The sequence below is a fragment of the Mustela lutreola genome, chromosome X (assembly GCF_030435805.1).
Source record: "Mustela lutreola isolate mMusLut2 chromosome X, mMusLut2.pri, whole genome shotgun sequence".
Lineage (NCBI taxonomy): Eukaryota > Metazoa > Chordata > Mammalia > Carnivora > Mustelidae > Mustela > Mustela lutreola.
Window position 1 is genome coordinate 124,553,283 of NC_081308.1, and position 18,458 is coordinate 124,571,740.

Below are 18,458 nucleotides of genomic sequence, written 5' to 3' on the forward strand. Positions count from 1 at the left end.
GGTGCAGACTGAGACTCTGCACACTTTATCACCATGTGCTTCTGTTTTCCCGGCATTTCTTTCATTAATGTGGTTCAACTGACCTGACAGTCAGTGCGTGAGCCCGCACCACGTTGGGCCAATTATTCCAACTTTAAAATGGAAGTGAGTGCCTGGTGTGGTAAATATCTTTCATTAGGCTTGCTGTTTCAGGTTTCATCAGAATGTATATGTACCCAAGTGTATTTCTGGATGACTTTAACACCACTTTGTCAAATTCAGGGAAGACTGTGTATGTTTTTTTAGTGCAATTACCATAAAACATACATTGAATTTAGGGGGGGCCCTCTTTACAAATATCAAATGTTCCCTTACAGTAAAATGAACACCTGTTCATTCCAGTCTCCTTTCATATAACTTGGGAGATATTGTGGTTTCTCTTTATGGGTTTAGAACAATTCTTGATAGATTTATTCCTATAAATGCATTAGATATTTTTCCTTTCATGTGTGACCTCATACATACACACACATATACACACATATGTATGTATGTATGTATATACATAATAAAGATTCAGAATGAACTTCCCCAAAATGTGCCACTTTGGCACATCGATCATTTCCGCTGAAGACAATCAAGGCCCAGAAGATTCAGGAGAAGCTTTTACCTCCCCCTTAATTGCCTCTAAGAATTTAGAAAGAGGGCCTGGTCCGGGAAGACAGCTATCACCAGGGGTAAGTAGAGAGAGTCCAGTCTAAGTGTGGTAAGCTGCATGGAGCTCCACAGGGCCTATGTTCCCCCACCTGCATGGCATGACAGACATTTGTCTACCAAACATTTGCTCTTCCAATCTTCCTATGAACTGTCTTCCTTCTCTTTGAAGCCCCAGACCCCATACTTCTGTATGCTTAGCTCAGGACAGCATATAAACCTCAACTGCCTCTGAGCCCCCAAGTCTGTATAGGGCTCCAAAACATACAATTTTTTTTCTCCTGTTAATCTGTCTTATGTCAATTTAATTAATAGACCAGGGAAAAGAATCTAGAAGGGGAGAAAAAAATTTTCCTCCCCTGCAATAATTATAATAATATTACATTATAGTTATATTAATATGTATTACATATATAATTGGTTTCAACTTACCTGATTTGACTCTCAATAGTTTTCATAGTTTTTACTTTATTATCTTGGAATTTCTAACTGTAAAGTACACTCTGAGTTTGCATTGCATTGTTAAAATCAAGTGATTTTTGTCCATTTAATAGAAAAGATGTTTTAAAAACAGCCATCACATTCTCATGCGTACTAAGTGCTACACGTCTCCATACAGGAAGAGTCAAGTAGCATCCCTGATTTGGGTGCTCCCTCCCCAAATGAAACCCCAAATGCTCTGGAAGACACCCTCAGCAGGCCTTAAATCACATCTATTAGGAATAGGTTGTTCTCTGTACTCACATACCAGAAGGTGAGTGGATTTTGGATAGCAAAGGAACATGTTATTCATAAATATGGGCTATAGAATTAATCATATTTTGGTAATGCAACCCCTTAGTGTGTTGGCTGATTTGCAGTTTAGCAAAGTATTTTCAGGTAGCTCCATTCTTGACCTGAAGATGGTATAATGATCACATCTGATTTTTAGGAAAGACAAATCGGTTCTTAGAAGAACAGATGGGAGGTATGATGGTTTGCGACATTTGTCTGAGTGTACTGTTGACCTATAGTCTCCTCTTCTGTGACAAAAGTCAATCTTCCATGAAGATGAAACTCTCTGAGAAGGTATTTAGGATAACTGAGTTCTTTTTGAAGGATCTGCCTTTAGGTAGATAAGGTGAGTTCAGAGAAAGTCTCCCCAAGTTTGTTATTTTTCAAAAGGCGAAACCTCAAAGCAATCAAAATACCAAAATGGCATATTTTATACTGGTATATTCTGCTACCCTTCAAAGCTTTCCTTGATCACTTTAATTTTACAACCTGGGCCCATATCAAAACTCTAGATCCCTTTTAACCTGGATGTATATTTTCCCCTTGACCTTTATTTTATTTTAATTTAAATCCACTAAACAACATAAAAAGCTACACTAGTTTCAGGTGTACAATAGAGTGATTCAAGAATTCTGTATATTATTCAGAGTTCATCAAGATAAGTGCACTCTTCCTCCCTCCCTCTACCTCACCCATGCCCCCCACCCCCAGACCATCGGTTTGTTCTCTACATTTAAGAGTCTACAGGGTTTTGGGGGGGGGGGCTTTTTTTTGTCTTTGTTCATTTGCTTTGTTTCTTAAATTCCACATGTGAGTGAAATCATGTGGTATTTGTCTTTCTCTGATTTATTTTGCTTAGCATTACAGTCTCTAGATCCATCCATGTTGTTGCAAATGGCAAGATTTCACTACTTTCTTATGGCTGAGTAGCATTCCATTGTTTATATATGCCACATCTTCTTTATCCATTCATCCATCCATGTGCACTCAAGGTGCTTCCATATCTTGGCTATTGATAATAATGCTGCAATAAACATGGGGGTGCATTTATCTTTACAAATTAGTGTTTTCTTATTCTTTGGGTAAATACCCAGTAGTGGAATTATTGGACCATATGGTAGTTCTATTTTTAAATTTTTTGAGGAACCTCTATACTGTTTTCCACAGGGGCTGTACCAGTTTGCATTCCCACCAACAGGGCACTACAGTCCCTTGACCTTTATTTTGACCACCCTCTAATGATATAGAACTTATGTCTGCACCCCTTCCTCCCACCTAGAATGCAAGTTCCCTGAGGATAAATAGTCTCAATTCTTTTGTTTAATAATAGCATGTAATTGTCACTGATAATTTGTTGAACAAATACCAAATGGCACTGTATAACTATTATAATTAAAACAACAGAAAATCTGGTTCAGGAAGTGACTGAAGGATCAGTGTAACAAATTAGAAGCTCAAATGAGACCCAATTTCACCCTGGAAGAAAAAAAAAGGAACTGAAAAACCTCACCTTCCCAGTATTTACCCAAATAAATTCCACATGGATTAAGGGGTAGAGTATAAAATATGAACCATAAAATCACAATCCAGAGAGGGACATACACTATCTATTGTTAAGGAAAGAAAGCTGAAAAGGAAAGAAGTTGCAGAAAAATAGAATGAGCTCATACGTGCACAATCAAACACGAGGTGGAAAAAAAGTGTTATGTGTGTACATATATGAGTTAGTAGATGGTTGTGTCAGCAAAGAGAAGAATGTGGACAGATAAATACAAGGTATTTGGTAATGATTGAGGCTGGATATATGGATTGAATACTAATTTTTTTCTTTATATAGTCGTGCATTGTCTCAAGTATTAAAATAAGCAAGTAGTGTTTTTAATTAAAATCACACACACATTTTTTTATTAAAGTAAATTTTATCTCCTACTACATTAAACAAAGTCTTCAAGTCTCAATCTTCCCAATCTGTAAAAAGGGATATTCCTGGCCTTACAACTAGGAACAATTATGATAATGACTATTATTAACATGTACCCAGTTCTCACTGACATTTCAGGCACTGTGCTAAGAGCTATTATGTGGTTCTACCCATTTAATCTCATAATAAAACTCATGACAGAAAATATTATTACTTCTACCTCAATGATCTGTCAAGAAGATTAACCTAACACACATGAAAATACTGCTATAAACTAAACACAATTGAGAAATGGAAGTAATTACATCATTTTTATATGCAGTCACACATCTACTGAAACAAATTTATTTATAATTTAGTTTGTTTAGTCCTTGAGGACTTACATCCTTGGCTTTCACCTTGTGAGCGCTCTGAACAATACAACCCATTAGCTGAGCTTAATCACCACTCCAATATCACCATGTGGTTTAACATGTAGTAATCGGCCCACTTACAGACTTCATCAAAAATAAAATATGTGGGGGCACCTGGATGGTGCAGTCAGTTAAGCATCTGACTCCTGGTTTCTGCTGAGGTCATGATCTCATGGTCATGGGACCGAGCCCTGTACCGTGTACTGTGCTCAGTGTGGAATCTGCTTGAGGTTCTTTCTCCCTCTCCCTCTACCCCTTCTGCTAGTGCTCTCTAATAAATAAAAATCTTTAAATAAAATAAACAAAATAAAATAAATATCTGGGAGGATCAAGAGATACAAACTTACAGCTATAAAATAAATGTCTTGGGAATATATGTATAGCATGGTGAACACAGCCAATAATATTGTATTAACTTTGTATGTTAACAGACAGTATGTAATTAAGCTTACTATGATCAGTTTGCAATGTATGCAAATGTCAAATTGCTATGTTGTACACATGAAACTAATATAATATTGTGTGTCAATTATACTTCAATTAAAAAGATACAATTAAAAGATAAAAATAAAAAAATTGTGCTTCAAAGACACTATTAAAAATGAAAAGGCAACTCACAGAATGGGAGAAAATACTCACAAATTATATATTTGATCAGAACTTATTATCCACGATGTATCACTAACTTTTGCAACTTAACAATAAGAAGACAGTCCAATTTTTAAAAATGAGAAAATGATCAAAGAGCCTGGGTGGTTTTGTCACTCTTGGATTTGGCTCAGGTCATATTCTTGGGGTAATAGGATCAAGCCCAACTTGAGCTCCCGACTCAGCGGGGAGTCTGCCTCCTTTCTTCCTCTGCCCTTCCCCCACCCCCCAACCCTGCTTGCATACTCTCTCTCTGAAATAAATAAATCTTTTTAAAAAATGAGAAAATGATCTAGATATTTATCCAAAAAAGACAAACAAAAGGCCAATAAGTACATAAAAAGATGCTCAATGTCATTAGTCATTAGGGGCATGCAAATCAAAACCAAAATGAGATACCATTTCACATCCTATAATTTGATGAAAATTAATTAGAAAAAGACAATATCAATTCTTTTTTTTTTTAAGATTGTATTTATTTATTTGAGAGAGACTAAGCCAGAGGGAGAGGGAGAAAGAATCTGAAGCAGACTCCACACTGAAGGCAGAGCCCAACTCAGGGCTTGATCTCACAATTACGAGATCATGATCTGAGCCAAAACCAAGAGCTGGATGCCCAACCAACTGAGCCACCCAGGTGCCCGGACAATAGCAATTCTTTGCAAGGTTGTTGAGATAACATTGCTGGTGAGAATTGAAACAAAGTCTGGCATTTCCTCAAAATGTTCAAATATATCTACTATATGACCCAGAAATTCTACCTAGGTCAATTCCACATATGTCAACACAAAATCTTGCACACAAATATTCATAGAATTGTTATTCATAAGAGCTAAAAAATGTAAATAGAGCACATAACCATGAACAGATGAATGGACAAATTCAAAGTGGCATATCCATACAATGATTCAGAGTATCTAGTGATAAAAAAAAGAATGAAGTAACAATGTATCAATAAGCCTTGAAAATATGCCAGGTGAAAGAAACAGATACAAAAGGCCATATTCTGGGGCACCTGGGTGGCTCAGTTGATTAAGCGTCTACCTTTGACTAGGATCAGGATCCCAGGGTCCTAAGATTGAGCCCCATGTGGGGCTCCCTGCTCAGTGGGGAGCTTGCTTCTCCCTCTCCCTCTGCCTGCATCTCCCCTGCTTGTGCTCGCTCTCTCAATCTATCAAATAAATAAATAGAATCTTTTAAAAAGGCCATATATTGTGCTATTTCATTTACATGAAATGTCCGTTATGAGCAAATTCATAGATATACAAAGTAGAATAGTGGTTGCCAGGTGCTGGAGGAGGAAGATACCCAGTGACTGCTAATGGCTATAGAGTTCTTTTGGGGGTGATGAAAACATCCTAGAATAAGGCAGTGGTGATGACTGCCCAACTCTGTCAATAAACTTAAATCTACTGAGTTGTAAACTTTAAGGAGTAGGTTTTATGGTAGTTATATCTTAATTTTTAAAAAGTCAGTGCTGGAAGAGGCCATATGTATTCAGTGCAGCACAATCTTCATTTCACAAATAGACAAGGGACTTTCACAAAGAAATAGGATGATCTAAGGATAGATTAATACTAACAACATAAACGGTGGAAACAAAAGTCACACAGAATGCTTACAGTGTGCCAAGGATTATTCAAAGTTGTTCACATCCCTGCGTATCTTGAGTTCTTACAAGAACCTATGAGGTAGAAGCTGGGATATAGATCTTTTTTTACTGATGACAAAAAAAATAAGGAAAAAATGTTTAATAACGGTCTACATCTCACAGCCAGCAAACTCATCCCTGACCAGTGTTTGTGTCTGATTGCCTCACTGAAGCACCTCGAGTCCTCTCATGATTAATCCTGCACTAGCACATACAAAATATTTGAGGGAATCACTGAAAATGTTCAGTTTCTCTTGTGGAGTTTGGCCAATCCCAGATACCTAAGGGAAGTATCCGTGAAGGGTGGCAAATCATGAGCACTGTCCGTCCATCCTCGGCTGCTTGACTGGTTTGGGCTGACCTGGGTTAAGGGACGGATGGGGGAAGGAAATGAGATTTCTGTGTCTTCTGTACTCCCACCCTTGAGCCATCTCCACTTTCATAACCAGGACCGTGGTCACTGGTTTTCTGTGATGTGAACTATAGGGATTTGTGGGACACAGAGAAGGATGGTGGGGGATTGCTTTTGTCTTTTTGGAAAAGTAAACCATTTTCAAAGTTCCATTCTTAACAATGTGAACACCAGAGGTTAGAGAAGGTGAAGATACTTCTTAATTAAAGAAAACACGGGAATAAGACTGTTCTCTCTGGGTCCTCATAATCATCCAGGTAAATGGAGAGCAGGTGATTAAGATCCCCAATGAGGGAAGTTTGTAAGTTGGAGGGCAGTACATCGGCATTTTCTAGGGTTATGGGAAAATGCTGAGTACATTCATGATGATGATGAAAGCTATATTGAGAGTGCGAGGGAGTGGGCATTCCTCCATCTACAGCCCTGCTGTGTGTGGTACACTAACCAGAGAACTTCTCTGGGTAGAGCGATGCTCAACAAGAATAAAGTTTGTGGTGGCTTTTAGACCAGTGATGGGGGTGGAGCTGTACATGCCCTTCAGCTGCTTTCCCTGAACTCAGGAGTGCCATGGCAGCCATCTGCCTCTCAGGCATTCTCAAGATGTTTAGGCTCTAAAACCAGAAGGCCAAAGAAAGTTTGTTTTTTGTTTGTTTGTTTTTAGGAATATATACATTCATTTATGTGTGTCAACATACCAATGGAAGTTAATCATAATTTATAGGATGGGGCTCTCCGGAGAAATAGAGCTTCGCCCCTGATTTAAGTACAAAATAAGGCAAGAAATCCAGCTTTGCTTGTCCTGGAAAGATATCCAGCCTTCTTTATATATGTCTAGAAAGAGTTAAGATAAACTTATGTCTAATAATTCTTTATATTTGGGGTTTTGGTATGAGTGTTTTCTCATTTTTTACATTCATTCTCTATGTTGATTATTAATTGTGAAAAGTAATCTCCTAATTTGTATAGATTTCATTTTTTTGCCCCACCACCTTATGTCTCATACAATCTAGCCATCTGGCTTTCTTGAAGTACTAATCTTTACAGGAATTTGGAATGGAGAAAAGGGAAATTTCATCTTGCTTCAAGAATTCCTGAAATAACTTATTATGGCAGAAAATATTTGTAGTTCTTATATATGATAAGAAAGTCTTACACAGGGGCGCCTGGGTGGCTCAGTGGATTAAAGCCTCTGCCTTAGGCTCAGGTCATGATCCCAGGGCCCTGCACCGGGACTCTCTGCTCAGCAGGGAGCCTGCTTCCCTTCCTCTCTCTCACTGCCTCTCTGGCTACTTGTGATCTCTGTCAAATAAATAAATAAAATCTTTTTTTTAAATATTTTATTTATTTATTTGACAGAGAGCACAAGCAGGCAGAGAGGCAGGCGGAGAGAGAGAGGAGGAAGCAGGCTCCCTGCCAAGCAGAGAGCCCGATGCGGGGCCCGATCCCAGGACCCTGAGATCATGACCTGAGCCGAAGGCAGAGGCTTTAACCCACTGAGCCACCCAGGCGCCCCAATAAATAAAATCTTTTTTAAAAAGTCTTACACATATTATATAAACAATTCCTACATCCCAATAATAAGAAGGCAAGCTAATAATTTTTGTTTTTTTCTTTTTTTCTTTTTCTCAAGTTTTTATTTAAATTACAGTTAGTTAACACACAGTATAATATTAGTGTAGAATTTAGTGACTCAGCACTTACATACAACACCCAGTGTTCATCACAAGTCCCTTCCTTAATCCCCACCACCCATTTAACCCATCCTTCTGCCCAACACCCCTCTAGTAACCTTCAGTTTGTTCTCAATAGTTAAGAGTCCCTTTTCTGGTTTGCCTCTCTCTTTTTTTCTCCCCCCTAGGTTCATCTGTTTTGTTTCCTAAACTCCACATACGAGTCAAATCATACGGTATTTGTCTTTCTCTGACTGACTTATTTTGCTAGCAGTATAGCCTCTAGATTCATCCATCTAGTTACAGATCAGAAGATTTCGTTCTTTTTATGAATAATAACCAATTGTGTGTGTGTGTGTGTGTGTGTGTGTGTGTAGAGAATGAGAGAGAGAGAGAGAGATACACAGATATAGACCACATCTTCTTTATCCATTCATTAGCCAGTGGACATTTAAGCTCTTTCCATAATTTGACTACTGTTGATACTGCTGCTATAAACATTGGGGTGCACGTATCCTTTCAATCAGTATTTTTGTATCCTTTCGGTAAATACCAGGTAGTGCAATTGCTGGGTCGTAGGGTAGTTGTATTTATAACTTTTTGAGGAACCTCCATGGTATTTTCCAGAGTGGCTGCACCAGCCTCGCATTCCCACCAACAGTACAGGAGGGGTCCCCTTTCTCCGCATCCTCGCCAACACCTGTTGTTTCCTGTGTTGTTAATTTTAGCCATTCTGACAGGTGTGAGGTGGTATCTCACTGTGGTTTTGATTTGTATTTCCCTGATGCCAGGAGATGTTGAGTACTTTTCATGTGTCTGTTGCCATCTGTATGTCTTCTTTGGAAAAATGTTTTTAAGCTACTTAAAAAGTAGGGGAGTGTTGCCTGGCTGGTTCAGTCAGTAGAGCATGACACTCCTGACCTAGGGGTTGTAGGTTCAAACCCCACATTGGGTGTAGAGAATACTTAAAAATATTTTTTTTTAAGTAGGCTCCACACCCAATGTGGGGCTTAAATTCATGACCCTGAGATCAAGACTCAGATGCTCAACCAACTGAGCCCACCCAGGTGCCTCCAAAAAAGACCTTTTAGAAAAGTAGAGGAAATGGATTAAAATAGATATTTCACCAAAGAATATATGCTAATGGTCAATAAGCACATAAAATGATCAGTGTGATTAGTCATCAGGGAAATATAAATTAAAAATGCAATGAGATACCACTTTATAGTTACTAGGTATGGTATAGAAGACTGTAACAAGTATTGGTGAGGATGGGGAGAAACTAGAGAAATCATACATTGCTGTTAAGATTATAAAATAATTCAGCCGTTTTGGAAAACACCATAGCTATTCCTCAAAACGTAAAACGTAGAGTTTACTTATGATCCAGCACTTCCACACCTAGTTACATACTCAAGGTAAATAAAAATAGGTCCAGACAAGCACTTCCACATGAAAGCTCATAGTAGCATTATTCATAATAGCTAAAAAATGGAAACAACCCAAATGTCCATCAACTGATGAACAGATATGCAAAATGTGGTCTAGTTATACAACAGAATAGTATTCAGTCATGAAAAGGAATGAAGTACTGGTACATGCTACAATATCTATGTGCCTTGAAAACTATATGATAATCGAAAAAAAGAAACAACCATAAAACACCTCATATTATATGACTCCATTTATATGAAATACCCAGAAATTCAAATCTAAAGCAAAGGACAATGATTGCCTGGGGCTAGAACAGGAAGCCAAATACAAATGAGCAATAAATTTCTTTTAGAGTTGAAGGCAATGCTGCAAATTTAGTTATAGTAATGGGTGCATGCATCTAGATTTACTAAAACTCATTGAATTGCATGTATAACATGAAACCAATATATTTTATGGTATGTAAATTACACCTCTGATTTTTTTTTCTTTTTTTAAAAAAAGAAAACAGCGCGGCTATATTCAGCGTTCTACTTGGGAAGGTGGCCTTGCATAGATTATAAAATGAACTGCACCTTTCTGAGTAGATAATGCTTAACAAGGCAAAGCTTGTGGTGGGCTTGAGAACAGGGTAAGGATAAGACACAGAGGTGCCCTCTTTTGAGGGCCTGGTTTTTAAAAATTAGCAATACAAAGCGGGGTGCAACTTTTTTTTCTTTCCCTCAAGCTATGATATAACCCCATGAAAGGCTGGCTAGTCCCTTTTTTTTTTTTTTTTTTAAATTTCACTACTATATATGTGTTTCCCTCTGCCTGAAACTGTATCATGATTTCTCCCCGGAAGCAATCTTGAATCCGTAAAAATAATATAGAATGTTAAGAATTCGACCCTTAAAAACCCTCAGTGAATGGATCATTTTGCTAGTTAATTCTTGTTAACATTTTATAAGAGAAAGTAAAGAAGAAACATGCGGGAACATTCCAGAAAAGGAAAGGTTCTATACTCACTATTTAGAAAAATGTCCGGGGAAACTGCAGCAAAGACCCGTCCTCAGCCGGTCAGGGCCGTAGGCAGGGAACTTCTTCTTCCTGAGGTCTTGGTCCAAGTTTCCCGAAGCTGCTGGAGCCACCTCGTTAGTCCTGAGGAAACTTAAGTTCGGTCACTGAAAAAGGCGCCGACATCGGTGGGCAAACTACGCATGCGCGTTACAGGAGCCAGAAACGGTGGGTTCGCGCGCCCCCTGCTGGCCCTAAGGACGCAATGCAGGAAACTCAAGCCAGGTTGTGAAAGAGTGGCTGTGCCCTTTGGTGTTGGTCCTGCTAGATTGCTGAAATTCAGTATTGGGATCAATCACTGCCATGGGAAGTTGAAACGGAAGTGGAGCTCTTTCTTCTGTGCCCAGATGGGAATTTATAGTGGTAACATGAAGCTAAGTTCAAAGTCAATATACCAAATTCACTTGATTTTCTATATCCCAGTAATAAGTCATTGAACTTTAACAAGAGGCACAATACATTTACAGTACACCAAACAACAACAGAAAAAGAAATCCTCAAGTATAACTCCAACAAAATATTCACAGACATTTATGGAAAAAATATGAAACACTTTTGATATCAAATGAAAGAAAAATAAATCTGTTGGGATATAGTCCTTGTTCATGATGTTTTTTTCTTTGGTGAGAACATTTAAATTCTTAGCGAATTCCTATTATACAATACAGTGTTATCAACTATAGTGCTATGTTTTATATTAGATCTTCAGACCTTACTTATCTAATAGCTGGAAATGTGTACCCTTTTATCAACCTTTCTCTATCTCCTCCACCTTCCTGCCCCTGATACCTACCCAAAAGTTCTTATCACAAGAAAAAAACTGTAAATATGCTGATGGATGTTAACTAAACTTGTTTTGATAATCATTTTGCAATATATACATATATAAAATCATTCTGTGGTACAGCTAAAACTAATACAATGCTGTATGTCAGTTGTATCTCAATTAAAAAAATAGTATCTTCATCTTATTTGTAACTACAGCCAGATACTTTAAAAGACTCAGTTGGGCAAGCTTCTGACTCTTGATTTCAACCCACGTCATGATCTCAGGGTCATGAGATCAATTCCTAGTGGGGCTCCATGTTTACCATGGAGCCCCAGTCTCTCCCTCTCCCTTTGCCCTTCCCCCACCCAGGCTTTTGATTGTGTGTGTATGTGCGTGTGTGTAAAATTTATGTGTTGTAGTCTGAATTTATGTGTTGTGTCCTCCCCAAATTCATACATTGAAACCTAATCCCCAGTGTGCTGGTATTTGAAGGTAGTGCCTTGGGGACGTAATCAGATTATATCTCTCGTGCTCTCAAAAAATAAATAAATAAAAGATCATTTCTTTATTAATGGCAGACCAAAATTAATTACATGAAACTTAATACAAGTAAGTGTGAAGATCTCCACATAAGTTCATGAACTAATGTAGACATATAAAATAGGGAAAACTGTCTTAAGAGTAGTAAAGGGAAAAAAGGTGGGAATATGGAACAGCTGAGCACAGAATAAAGAGTTGAAAAATGGGGACGTCTGGGTGGCTCAGTGGGTTAAGGCCTCTGCCTTCAGCTCAGGTCATGATCTCAGGGTTCTGGGATTAAGTGCCACATCAGGCTCTTTGCTCAGCGGGGAGCCTGCTTCTCCCTCTGCCTGCTGTTCCCTCTGCTTGTGCTCTCTCTCTCTGACAAATAAATAAAATCTTTTAAAAAATTGAAAAATGTAAAATATCTGTTTCCTTTTAAGTCATTTTATACTTTTATCCATTATTAATTAATTTAATTAATTTTATTTAGTTAATTTTACTTTTATTAACTTAGAATTTTCTTTTCCCCTTTGGATTTTTTCCTCTTTAAATATTTTACCGATTCATCCCTTAATGGATGTTGGAGATCATTTAAAGTGTGTTTGCTAGAATTTCATAATCTAAGAATTATTTCTGGAAATGTCATTAATATGACCATTTTGAATATTCCAAATCAACTAAAATGTATTGAGGATAAGTAAATATTTTCACTTCCTAAATAAAATCTATTTCTGTGACAGTTATTTATTTAGGAAATTTTTTTTTTTAAATTTTTTATTTTTTATAAACATATATTTTTTATATACATATATTTTTATCCCCAGGTCTGTGAATCACCAGGTTTACACACTTCACAGCACTCACCAAATCACATACCCTCCCCAATGTCCATAATCCCACCCCCTTCTCCCCAACCCCCTCCCCCCGGCAACCCTCAGTTTGTTTTGTGAGATTAAGAGTCACTTATGGTTTGTCTCCCTCCCAATCCCATCTTGTTTCATTTATTCTTCTACCCACTTAAGCCTCCATGTTGCATCACCACTTCCTCATATCAGGGAGATCATATGATAGTTGTCTTTCTCTGCTTGACTTATTTCGCTAAGCATGATACGCTCTAGTTCCATCCACGTTGTTGCAAATGGCAAGATTTCATTTCTTTTGATGGCTGCATAGTATTCCATTGTGTATATATACCACATCTTCTTGATCCATTCATCTGTTGATGGACATCTAGGTTCTTTCCATAGTTTGGCTATTGTGGACATTGCTGCTATAAACATTCGGGTGCATGTGTCCCTTTGGATCACTACATTTGTATCTTTAGGGTAAATACCCAATAGTGCAATTGCTGGGTCATAGGGCAGTTCTATTTTCAACATTTTGAGGAACCTCCATGCTGTTTTCCAGAGTGGCTGCACCAGCTTGCATTCCCACCAACAGTGTAGGAGGGTTCCCCTTTCTCCGCATCCTCGCCAGCATCTGTCATTTCCTGACTTGTTGATTTTAGCCATTCTGACTGGTGTGAGGTGATATCTCATTGTGGTTTTGATTTGTATTTCCCTGATGCCGAGTGATATGGAGCACTTTTTCATGTGTCTGTTGGCCATCTGGATGTCTTCTTTGCAGAAATGTCTGTTCATGTCTTCTGCCCATTTCTTGATTGGATTATTTGTTCTTTGGGTGTTGAGTTTGCTAAGTTCTTTATAGATTCTGGACACTAGTCCTTTATCTGATATGTCGTTTGCAAATATCTTCTCCCATTCTGTCAGTTGTCTTTTGATTTTGTTAACTGTTTCCTTTGCTGTGCAAAAGCTTTTGATCTTGATGAAATCCCAGTAGTTCATTTTTTCCCTTGCTTCCCTTGCCTTTTGCGTTGTTCCTAGGAAGATGTTGCTGCGGCAGAGGTCGAAGAGGTTGCTGCCCGTGTTCTCCTCAAGGATTTTGATGGATTCCTTTCGTACATTGAGGTCCTTCATCCATTTTGAGTCTATTTTTGTGTGTGGTGTAAGGAAATGGTCCAATTTCATTTTTCTGCATGTGGCTGTCCAATTTTCCCAGCACCATTTATTGAAAAGGCTGTCTTTTTTCCATTGGACATTCTTTCCTGCTTTGTCGAAGATTAGTTGACCATAGAGTTGAGGGTCTATTTCTGGGCTCTCTATTCTGTTCCATTGATCTATGTGTCTGTTTTTGTGCCAGTACCATGCTGTCTTGATGATGACAGCTTTGTAATAGAGCTTGAAGTCCGGAATTGTGATGCCACCAACGTTGGCTTTCTTTTTCAATATCCCTTTGGCTATTCGAGGTCTTTTCTGGTTCCATATAAATTTTAGAATTATTTGTTCCATTTCTTTGAAAAAGATGGATGGTACTTTGATAGGAATTGCATTAAATGTGTAGATTGCTTTAGGTAGCATAGACATTTTCACAATATTTATTCTTCCAATCCAGGAGCATGGAACATTTTTCCATTTCTTTGTGTCTTCCTCAATTTCTTTCATGAGTACTTTATAGTTTTCTGAGTATAGATTCTGTGTCTCTTTGGTTAGGTTTATTCCTAGGTATCTTATGGTTTTGGATGCAATTGTAAATGGGATTGACTCCTTAATATCTCTTTCTTCTGTCTTGCTGTTGGTGTAGAGAAATGCAACTGATTTCTGTGCATTGATTTTATATCCTGACACTTTACTGAATTCCTGTATAAGTTCTAGCAGTTTTGGAGTGGAGTCTTTTGGGTTTTCCACATATAGTATCATATCATCTGCGAAGAGTGATAATTTGACTTCTTCTTTGCCGATTTGGATGCCTTTAATTTCCTTTTGTTGTCTGATTGCTGAGGCTAGGACCTCTAGTACTATGTTGAATAGCAGTGGTGAGAATGGACATCCCTGCCGTGTTCCTGACCTTAGCGGAAAAGCTTTCAGTTTTTCTCCATTGAGAATGATATTTGCGGTGGGTTTTTCATAGATGGCTTTGATGATATTGAGGTATGTGCCCTCTATCCCTACACTTTGAAGAGTTTTGATCAGGAAGGGATGCTGTACTTTGTCAAATGCTTTTTCAGCATCTATTGAGAGTATCATATGGTTCTTGTTCTTTCTTTTATTGATGTGTTGTATCACATTGACTGATTTGCGGATGTTGAACCAACCTTGCAGCCCTGGAATAAATCCCACTTGGTCGTGGTGAATAATCTTTTTAATGTACTGTTGAATCCTATTGGCTAGTATTTTGTTGAGTATTTTCGCATCTGTGTTCATCAAGGATATCGGTCTGTAGCTCTCTTTTTTGGTGGGATCCTTGTCTGGTTTTGGGATCAAGGTGATGCTGGCCTCATAAAATGAGTTTGGAAGTTTTCCTTCCATTTCTATTTTTTGGAACAGTTTCAGGAGAATAGGAATTAGTTCTTCTTTAAATGTTTGGTAGAATTCCCCCGGGAAGCCGTCTGGCCCTGGGCTTTTGTTTGTTTGGAGATTTTTAATGACTGTTTCAATCTCCTTACTGGTTATGGGTCTGTTCAGGCTTTCTATTTCTTCCTGGTTCAGTTGTGGTAGTTTATATGTTTCTAGGAATGCATCCATTTCTTCCAGATTGTCAAATTTATTGCCGTAGAGTTGCTCATAGTATGTTCTTATAATAGTTTGTATTTCTTTGGTGTTAGTTGTGATCTCTCCTCTTTCATTCATGATTTTATTTATTTGGGTCCTTTCTCTTTTCTTTTTGATAAGTCGGGCCAGGGGTTTATCAATTTTATTAATTCTTTCAAAGAACCAGCTCCTAGTTTCGTTGATTTGTTCTATTGTTTTTTTGGTTTCTATTTCATTGATTTCTGCTCTGATCTTTATGATTTCTCTTCTCCTGCTGGGCTTAGGGTTTCTTTCTTGTTCTTTCTCCAGCTCCTTTAGGTGTAGGGTTAGGTTGTGTACCTGAGACCTTTCTTGTTTCTTGAGAAAGGCTTGTACCGCTATATATTTTCCTCTCAGGACTGCCTTTGTTGTGTCCCACAGATTTTGAACCGTTGTATTTTCATTATCATTTGTTTCCATGATTTTTTTCAATTCTTCTTTAATTTCCCGGTTGACCCATTCATTCTTTAGAAGGATACTGTTTAGTCTCCATGTATTTGGGTTCTTTCCAAACTTCCTTTTGTGGTTGAGTTCTAGCTTTAGAGCATTGTGTTCTGAAAATATGCAGGGAATGATCCCAATCTTTTGATACCGGTTGAGTCCTGATTTAGGACCGAGGATGTGATGTATTCTGGAGAATGTTCCATGTGCACTAGAGAAGAATATGTATTCTGTTGCTTTGGGATGAAATATTCTGAATATATCTGTGATGTCCATCTGGTCCAGTGTGTCATTTAAGGCCTTTATTTCCTTGCTGATCTTTTGCTTGGATGACCTGTCCATTTCAGTGAGGGGAGTGTTAAAGTCCCCTACTATTATTGTATTGTTGTTGATGTGTTTCTTTGATTTTGTTATTAATTGGTTTATATAGTTGGCTGCTCCCACGTTGGGGGCATAGATATTTAAAATTGTTAAATCTTCTTGTTGGACAGACCCTTTGAGTATGATATAGTGTCCTTCCTCATCTCTTATTACAGTCTTTGGCTTAAAATCTAATTGATCTGATATAAGGATTGCCACTCCTGCTTTCTTCTGATGTCCATTAGCATGGTAAATTCTTTTCCACCCCCTCACTTTAAATCTGGAGGTGTCTTCGGGCTTAAAATGTGTTTCTTGGAGGCAACATATAGATGGGTTTTGTTTTTTTATCCATTCTGATACCCTGTGTCTTTTGACAGGGGCATTTAGCCCATTCACATTCAGGGTAAGTATTGAGAGATATGAATTTAGTGCCATTGTATTGCCTGTAAGGTGACTGTTACTGTATATGGTCTCTGTTCCTTTCTGATCTACCACTTGTAGGCTCTCTCTTTGCTTAGAGGACCCCTTTCAATATTTCCTGTAGAGCTGGTTTGGTATTTGCAAATTCTTTCAGTTGTTGTTTGTCCTGGAAGCTTTTAATCTCTCCTTCTATTTTCAATGATAGCCTAGCTGGATATAGTATTCTTGGCTGCATGTTTTTCTCGTTTAGTGCTCTGAAAATATCATGCCAGCTCTTTCTGGCCTGCCAGGTCTCTGTGGATAAGTCAGCTGCCAATCTAATATTTTTTCCATTGTATGTTACAGACTTCTTTTCCCGGGCTGCTTTCAGGATTTTCTCTTTGTCATTGAGACTTGTAAATTTTACTATTAGGTGACGGGGTGTGGGCCTATTCTTATTGATTTTGAGGGGCGTTCTCTGAACCTCCTGAATTTTGATGCTCGTTCCCTTTGCCATATTGGGGAAATTCTCCCCAATAATTCTCTCCAGTATACCTTCTGCTCCCCTCTCACTTTCTTCTTCTTCTGGAATCCCAATTATTCTAATGTTGTTTCGTCTTATGGTGTCACTTATCTCTCGAATTCTCCCCTCGTGGTCCAGTAGCTGTTTGTCCCTCTTTTGATCAGCTTCTTTATTCTCTGTCATTTGGTCTTCTATATCACTAATTCTTTCTTCTGCCTCATTTATCCTAGCAGTGAGAGCCTCCATTTTTGATTGCACCTCATTAATAGCTTTTTTGATTTCAACTTGGTTAGATTTTAGTTCTTTTATTTCTCCAGAAAGGGCTTTTATATCTCTCGAGAGGGTTTCTCTAATATCTTCCATGCCTTTTTCGAGCCCGGCTAGAACCTTGAGAATTGTCATTCTGAACTCTAGATCTGACATATTACCGATGTCTGTATTGATTAGGTCCCTAGCCTTCGGTACTGCCTCTTGTTCTTTTTTTTGTGGTGAATTTTTACGTCTTGTCATTTTGTCCAGATAAGAGTAAATGAAGGGGCAAGTAAAATACTAAAAGGGTGGCAACAACCCCAGGAAAATATGCTTTAGCCAAATTAGAAGAGATCCAAAATCGTGAGTGGGGAGAAAGGGGATAAAAAGAGGTTCAAAAAGGAAGAAAGAAAAAAGAAAAAAAAAAAAAAAAAGAAAAGAAAAGAATTTTTTTTAAAAGAGAAAACACCTAAGAAAAATGTAAAAAAATATATATATATATTAGATAAACTAGTAAAAAATCGTTAAAAAAGAAAAAGGTAACAGTTAAAAAAAAAAAAATTTTACCCGAAGGCGAGAAAAAAAAAAAAATGAAAAAGAAAAAATTAAATTAACTGCAAGACTAAAAAAAATCACAGGAAAAAAGCCATGAGTTCCGTGCTTGGCTTTCTCCTCCTCTGGAATTCTGCTGCTCTCCTTGGTATTGAAACCGCACTCCTTGGTAGGTGAACTTGGTCTCGGCTGGATTTCTTGTTGATCTTCTGGGGGAGGGGCCTGTTGTAGTGATTCTCAAGTGTCTTTGCCCCAGGCGGAATTACACCGCCCTTACCCGGGGCCGGGGTGAGTAATCCGCTCGGGTTTGCTTTCAGGAGCTTTTGTTCCCTGAGCGCTTTCCGT